This window comes from Pelodiscus sinensis, chromosome 2 (assembly GCF_049634645.1).
Source record: "Pelodiscus sinensis isolate JC-2024 chromosome 2, ASM4963464v1, whole genome shotgun sequence".
In the NCBI taxonomy this organism is placed as follows: domain Eukaryota; kingdom Metazoa; phylum Chordata; order Testudines; family Trionychidae; genus Pelodiscus; species Pelodiscus sinensis.
The window spans coordinates 31,494,706-31,502,790 of NC_134712.1; the positions used below are offsets into that span (position 1 = coordinate 31,494,706).

The 8,085-nt window shown below is 52.9% G+C and overlaps 1 long non-coding RNA gene across 4 annotated transcripts in view; it reads right to left on the reverse strand.

Moving 5' to 3' along the window:
- The window catches only part of LOC142826967 (uncharacterized), a 30,472-nt gene that overhangs the window by 17,914 nt on the left and 4,473 nt on the right, over nt 1-8,085 (reverse strand). The gene's annotated exons all lie outside the window — the stretch shown is intronic.

The following is an 8,085-nucleotide window of genomic DNA, read 5'->3' on the forward strand; positions in this document are numbered from 1 at the left end:
AGATTGGCATGATTTTCCGCAAATGCTTTTAACAGAAAAGTTTTTCAGTTAAAAGCATTTGTGGAAAAGAGTGTCTAGATTGGCATGGATGCTTTTGCGCAAAAGCACTTTTTGCGGAAAAGTGTCCGTGCCAATCTAGACACTCGTGCCAATCTAGACAATCTGGACACTCCAAATACTGTTTGGAGTTTTGCGCAAGAAAGCCCCAATTGCCATTTTCGCCATCGGGGCTTTTTTGTGCAAAATGGCTCTCAGCTGTTGACACTGGCCCTCTTGCGCAAAATCATTTGCACAAGAGGGCTTTTTCCCAAATGAGAGAGTCATTGTATTTGCGGAAGAACACTGACAATCTTACATTAGATCGTCAGTGTTCTTGCGCAAATTCAAAGCAGCCAGTGTAGACAGCTGGCAAGTTTTTCCGCAAAAGCATGTGCTTTTGCAGAAAAACTTGCCAGTCTAGACGCAGCCATATTGTTTAATGCACACTAACAGCTTTTGTCCCCCTTAGGGACCAGACATGTTTATGAGTCTGCTATCTATTTAAAAAACATGATCCTTTAGCTTATGCTTTCAGATCTAGAAGTCCTGGGTTCACTCCCTGCAAATGAACTGAGCAGGCATGTCATTACACCAACAGCATTATTATAAGTCTAACTTAAGTGCTTTGAGATCCTCTGATAAGGATCTTCAGATGAGGTACTGAAGAAGTAACAAAAAATGTCATCATGTTTAACTGCTGTACTATTTAAAATAGTCTGTATTTAATTTTGGTGTTACTCATTTACTTTGACTTCAAAGGACCTTTTGATCAGACTCCATGCAGGAACAGACACTGAAGATACAAGGACTGTATTACAACTAATAGCATAGCATCTCTAGTGTTTTAGGGTACGTCTACACTACAGCATTGATTCGAGTTAACTTAATTTGAAATAGCTAATTCGAATTAAGTTAATTCGAAATAATGCATCTATGCACAAAAACTATTTCAAAATAGCATTTTGCTATTTCAAAATAGCGTGTCCACACTGAGTGGATCCTAAACCGAAGTTAAGGCTGGCCAGAACCAGTGCCGGCAGGGCATCAGGTTAGAATTTAGTGTGTGAGGCTGCTGCCTGAGGCTAACTGAGCTCCGTGCTTAAAGGGACCCTACCCCCATCCCGGACAGACAGTTCCTACGGTTCCCTACTTGCTTGTCTATCTTGATGAGGGACAGCAAAGCAGTCCTGTCTTGGAGAGCCCTGAATGCCTGCACTCGGGACACCACAGCACTCAGCCACATGGAGCAAGAGCTCCCCCTGGGCATGCCGGTCCATCTCATGGGGTCGTTGCCTTCAGCCTGGCTGTACTTGCTGCAGGCTGCCATCCAGGGGGTCCACTGAGTGCCTGTCAGGATCCAGGAAGCCCTGTGGGAGAGTGTCCACCCCGAGGAGCTCACAGAGCCTCCCTGGTCCTCCCCACGGGGGGCTCGTGCCCCATTCCTCCCTCAAGGTATGTCTACACTACCATCCTACTTTGAACTAGGGTGGTAATGTAGGCAACTGGAGTTGCAAATGAAGCCCGGGATTTGAATTTCCCGGGCTTCATTTGCATAAAGCCGGGTGCCGCCATTTTTAAATGTCCGCTAGTGCAGACTCTGTGCCGCAGCACCGACTAGATAGTTCGGACTAGGCTTCCTAGTCCGAACTACCTAGTCCATGCTGCATATAGGCGCGCGGCACGGAGTCTACACTAGCGGACATTTAAAAATGGCGGCGCCTGGCTTTATGCAAATGGAGCCCGGGAAATTCAAATCCCGGGCTTCATTTGCAACTCCGGTTGCCTACATTACAACCCTATTTCGAACTAGGGTGGCAGTGTAGACATACCCTTCACATCCTTCCACTTACCCCTCTCTAGCCCCCCTTCCTGATGTCAAACAAAAGACACGTGTTCAAAAATAGAATCTGGGTTTACTGAACAAAACTGGGGAGGGGGGATGAACCTCTGGGGAGACTGGGAAGAGGAGGTGGGAGAGGGGAAGAAAGAGGGTGGGAAAGGGGATGGGGAAACCTGGAAGGAGGGAGCTGGAAGGGGAAAGCAAGGGGAAGAAAGGGGAAGGGAAGCTCAGGGCTCAGGATTGGGGGTCTCACTGGACCAACTTGATTTTCATGCAAACCTGCTCCTGGGTTAGCATGTGGCCTTTGGTGGCCAGGCTGGCAGCTATTCTGCCTTAGACGGCCGCATTCCTCCATCTAGTGCGGATATCATGGACGTTGGGGTCATCCCCCCCAAACTTGAATAAGGTCCATGATCTCCACCCTGGACCAGGAAGGCGCCCGCCTTCTCTGGGTCCTGGCAGGCTCCTGGGAGCTGGCAGACTGCTCCTGGGGAGCGGTGGAGGGCTGGCTGCTAGTGGCTTGCTGGGTCATGTTTTGGGGCCACTGGGTCAGAGGCCCCGGTGTCCACTGCTGGCTCTGGGCTGGCAGGCTTGGAGCTGGCACAGGCACTGTGGCCAGAGTCTAACCCTTTAATGGTTCTGGGGCTGGGGGAGAGGAGAGTAAGTTTTCTTGGTTGTGTCCAGAGTGGCCACCAGGGCTCCCTGGGAAGGGCTGGAGGCCCCCTATTTCGAAGTGTCTACACAGCACTTTATTCAAAATAGCTATTTCAAATTTGGCGTTACTCCTCGTAGAATGAGGTTTACCAAATTTGAATTAAGCGCTCCACCATTTTTAATTAATTTCAAAATAGTGGTTTGCATGTATAGACGCTATTAAAGTTAATTCGAAATAATGGCTGTTATTTCGAATTAACTTTGCAGTGTAGACATACCCTCATAGATTAATATGGGAAGTGGAATGGTTAGGTTTTATGCAGAGTTCTAAAAGGATGTTATTGTTAGTGGTTACAGTCAATAAAGACAAGAACACAGGCAAAAGCAAAAAAGAAACATAGAAAAGTGCAGTGCAAACACTGTGGAAAATTATAAGCAATTTACACAAAGGCTCATACTGGAAGTGTTCGACTACTCCAGCAGCATATGTGACACTATCTGTTCTGCTGCTGTATATATATGCATCCATTTAAAAAAATCTGCTAAATTTTCCAGTAATTTGATTGTTTTAAATATGCTTTGCTTGCAGCACTAGATATACTGGCCAGTACTGAATTTATATACTCTGGAGAAATATTTGAAACAATTACTCTTTTGTTTTCTCTTTCATCTTTCCTTTCCCTCTCACCCCCCGGTGTTTAGAGCTAGAAAAGCTCCTAAATACCACAATTGAGGCTATAGGAGCTGCAGACTCTGACTGTGTGTCTGGACTACATCCCTCTGTCGGCAGAGGGATGTAAATTAGACATACCGACATTGCAAATGAAGCGGGGATTTAAATATCCCGTGCTTCATTTGAATAAAAATGGCTGCCGCTTTTTGCCAATGTGGCTCTTTGCCGGCAAAAAGTGGCAGTCTAGAGGGGGATCAGTCAACAAAGAAAGCCTTTTTCGACCAATCCTGTAAACCTCATTTTACGAGGCATAAGGGATTGGTTGACAAAGGCTTTCTTTGTCGACCGATCCCCTTCTAGACTGACGCTTTTTGCCAGCAAAGTGCTGCGTTGGCAAAAAGCGGTGGACATTTTTATTCAAATGAAGTATGGGATATTTAAATCCCTGCTTCATTGCAATGTCGGTATGTCTAATTTACATCCCTCTGCTGACAGAGGGATGTAGTCTAGACATAATCTGAGTGTAGCTTAGCAATAGTGAGCTAACTCTCCTACCTTTGTGTCCTCCATTCTCAGGGAGAAAATTATATACCACAAGAACATTTCCTTTGGCTTGCAATAACAGTGAACTGTTGCCACATCTTAAGGCAGCCAGTATGGGATTTAAATACATATTTCTAAAGCAATAACATTTTCCAAGAAATAGCATTTATGACCTTTCAAGCTGCTTCTTTAGCTTTGTTTAGTGGACCAACTTCACATTTGTTGTGAGTGCAGCTTGTGCCAATTTTGTTGCAAATTTGACAGCATCCTCATCAAGTGTTTTCCAACTGGTTTCATGCTAAGTAAGGAATGTATACATTTCAATAGGTATACCATACACAGTTGAGTCCTGCTGATACACATGAGTGCATTTGATGACCCCTTGAGGTTCTCTCCAGTCTTATGATTCTGTGATTCTATAATAGGAGTGGGCAGGAGGCTGCCAGCGGGCCGGGTCCAGCCCGCCAAGCCACCAGATCTAGCCTGCGGCCTCCTCGCCAGAATCCTTAGGCGGAGAACAGTTCATGCTGTAAACAGACAACTACTCTCCTCTCTGGATAGCTGGGGAGGGAGGAGGAAGTCTTCATACACTGCCTCCACCCCTCAGCAAAATCTCTCAGCTCCCATAGCCCAGTTTCCAGCCAATAGGAGCTGAGCGGAGCCATGTGGAGCAGCCTGCAGACTTCGATAGCAGCAGACACTCTGCCCCAGGGTTCTGCAGGGCTGTTGGTTGGGAGTCACCTAGGTAAGCACCTCCCAGCCAAAGCCTGCCTCTGGCACCCCATCTCCTCTCTCCCACTTTGATTACCTGCCCCAGGACTCCACCCAAATCCTCTGTATCCCTGTTTCTACCTTGTCCCAGGCCACAACTCCCTTCCAGACCCTGCTCCCTCTCCTACACCCCTCCCCCAGGCCAGAATCTGCTCTTGCACCCTTATGCTCTCCTGGACCATGCACCCCAAGCCTCTGCCCCAGATCATAGCCCTCTCCTTGACCCAAACTCCCTCTCAGAACCCACACCCCTCCTGCATCCCAATCCCCTACTCCAAGCTCCCTTCTGCACCCAAACTGCATCCCAGACTCCACACCTCCTCCATAGAAGTATGGCCCTTGACCACTTGCCAAAATCTTGAAATGGTCCCCCATTAAAAATTATTGCCCACCCCTGTTCTAGAGGATGGATTCAAAATTTACTTCAAAGAGAATAAAATATACCCTAACCCTGCATTGCTATTAACCTGATGTTTGCAGTGAAGCAAATGCTATCATAATTGCAAAACTCCAATGCAGGCCTCCACTGCTCTTTTGAATGACACATATTCTTTGCAAGATGATTGTTTAGAGAACAAATTCAGTTCTGCTGTTTGTAGATGCTATTGCATTTGGTGCTCTACAGGTTTCTGATTAGTGATTGTAACAGGGCAGCTGCCCTGTACTGGCCCCTTAAGAGCCAAACCCCAGCCTGGAGCAGGCCCGGGGAGTTCAGCCCAGCTGGGCGGCGTTGGCCAATTAAGGCCCAGCTGGGGGCTATAAAAGGGCAGGGCTGCTTCAGCCAAGGCAGAGTGAGCCTGGCTGCCGAGGGAGCAGGACGCTCTCTGGAGCTAGGGCAGGGCTAGAGAGTCAGGCTGGGCCAGGGCGCTTGGACAGCCAACCAGACAGCCTGCTAGGCCTGTGGCAAGGCCGTGAGCCTGGCTGCCGAGGGAGCAGGACGCTCTCTGGAGCTGGGGCAGGGCTAGAGACTCAGGCTGGGCCAGGGCGCTTGGACAGCCAACCAGACAGCCTGCTAGGCCTGTGGCAAGGCCGTGAGCCTGGCTGCCGAGGGAGCAGGACGCTCTCTGGAGCTGGGGCAGGGCTAGAGACTCAGGCTGGGCCAGGGCGCTCGGACAGCCAATCGGCCAGCCTGCTAGGCCTGCGAACAGGCCTGCTGGAGAGACACCAATCCCCCGGAAGGGGGGCTCAGAGCGAGTGACTTGGGCACTGCCGGAGGGCAGTGTGGCGAAGAGAGCAACGCGACTAGAAGAATCCAGAGGGGAAACGCCACGTGAGCGGGGGCCGGTGCGGGCGGAATGGACTGATTCCGGGGACAGACGACGGACCCCCGCTACGGTGGTGAGTGACCCCCTCACAGATGGTGGAGAATGTGGGCATTTGAAGCTACGCGATCCCGGCCCTGATGTAAGGGCTCCGCGTGTGCCTCAGTGGACCCTAATCAAAAAAAAAAAAAAAAAAAAAAAAAAAACCCTGCAAAAAGAGAGAAGCTTGTGGGGTTTCCCTCCTCCCCTCTCGGCGACCTTGGGCGGGAGGGCCATGGAGGGGGAGACAATGCCTGAAGGACTGACTGAGGGGCGACCGCCACCGGTGAAGCTGCGAGCCCAACGATTGGCAGCGCAGCTCCGACAACAGCAGAGGCTGGTACAGCAGCTGGAGGCCCAGTACCGCCAGACCCTTCAGGAGATGGCGGGGCAGGACCAGGCCGGTATGGGGGCCGCCCCGACTCCGCCGGCTAGCTCCCCGTCCCTGACCACGCGGGGACCCGCGGGGGACCCCACGGTGTTTGCCCTCCTTGACTCGGGGTGCAGCCAGACGCTTATCCGCCCCGACGTACTGCCTGACACCGCGGCGCCCGAGGGGGAGCTGCAGCTGCGATGCGTCCATGGGGATGTGAAGACCTATCCTCAGGTCCGGCTCCCCTTGAGTGTCCGGGGAGTCACCCGAATGATGCGGGTGGGCGTGGTGCCGCACCTACCATACCCTATGGTGCTGGGTCGCGACTGGCCAGGTCTTACAGCTCTCATTACAGACTCACCAGCGCCGACCGAGCCCCATGTGGAACTCCTAGGAGAGGAACTCCAGGCAGACCGACCGCCGGGGTCGCTCGACCGGGACGGCCCCACCCAGCGCGACGCATCTGGCCCGGCCGACCCAGGGCGCGCAGACACGGAGGACGTGCCGATTGCACTGGACTCGGCCGATTTTCCCCGTGACCAGCGGGAGGATCCCACTCTGCGGGAGGCCTACGTCCAGCTTGCTTGTGTTGATGGGACGGTGGTGGATCCACAGAGGGCGGCACACTGGCCCCGGTTTGAGCTACGAGCCGACCGGCTCTACCGGGTCGGGCGGAACCCGCAGACGCAAGAAGAAGAGGCCCAGTTGTTGGTACCCCGGGTCCATCGACGAACCGTGCTGAGGTTGGCGCACGACCTTCCGGCCGCCGGGCACCTCGGACATGAGAAGACCCTGGCCCGAGTCTTGGCCCGCTTCTTCTGGCCCGGGGTGTACAAAGAGGTCAAAGACTATTGCCAGTCATGTCCAGCCTGCCAGCTCGCCGCAGCCCCCGGGGTGCCGAAGGCTCCCCTCGTCCCTTTGCCCGTGGTGGGAACCCCTTTCGAAAGGATCGCCTTGGACATAGTGGGGCCCTTTCCACGGAGCGCGGCGGGATTTCGATATATTTTAACGATCATGGACTATGCAACCCGGTTCCCTGAGGCCGTCCCCCTTCGAAACACCCGTGCCCGCACGATCGCGAATGAGTTGGTGAGGATTTTTGCCTGGGTGGGGCTACCTCGGGAACTATTGACCGACCAAGGAACGAACTTTACCTCCCGGTTGCTGCGTCAGGTCTGCGACCTCCTGGGTATTCACAAACTACAGACCTCCGTCTACCACCCCCAAACCGACGGGCTGGTAGAGCGGTTCAACCGCACCCTGAAGGGGATGCTGAGAAGATTCCCTCCACCGGACATGAAGCACTGGGACCAGCTCATCCCCTTGCTCTTGATGGCGGTGCGGGAGGTGCCGCAGGCCTCCACTCGGTTTTCCCCCTTCGAGCTCCTGTACGGCAGACGACCTCGGGGCGTCCTCGATCTGATTAGAGAGACCTGGGAACGGACCCCCTCCTCCTCGGTCGGGCTTCTGCAGTACGTGCTCCGACTCCAGGAGAGACTCACGCAGGTGGGGGCCTTGGCTCAAGAGAACATACAGGCGGCCCAGCGAACACAGGAGCGAGGGTATAACCGGGGAGCCCAGGAAAGAGTGTTTGAACCCGGGGATCGGGTGCTGCTGTTACTCCCCTCAGAGGAGTCAAAATTGCTGGCCCGCTGGCAGGGGCCGTATGAGGTCTCCCGACGAGTGGGCCCAGTCACCTATGAGGTTCATCAGCCGGACCGGCGAAGAAAAAAACAAATATACCATGTGAACCTCCTCAAACCTTGGCGGGAGCGAGAAGGCATGGTGGTCGCGCCCTACCCGTCGGAGCCCAGGTTAGGCCCTAGGGTCCCGGACGCCGAGGAGGAGGAGACACCCCAGCTCGCGGACACCCTGTCGCCGGACCAACGGC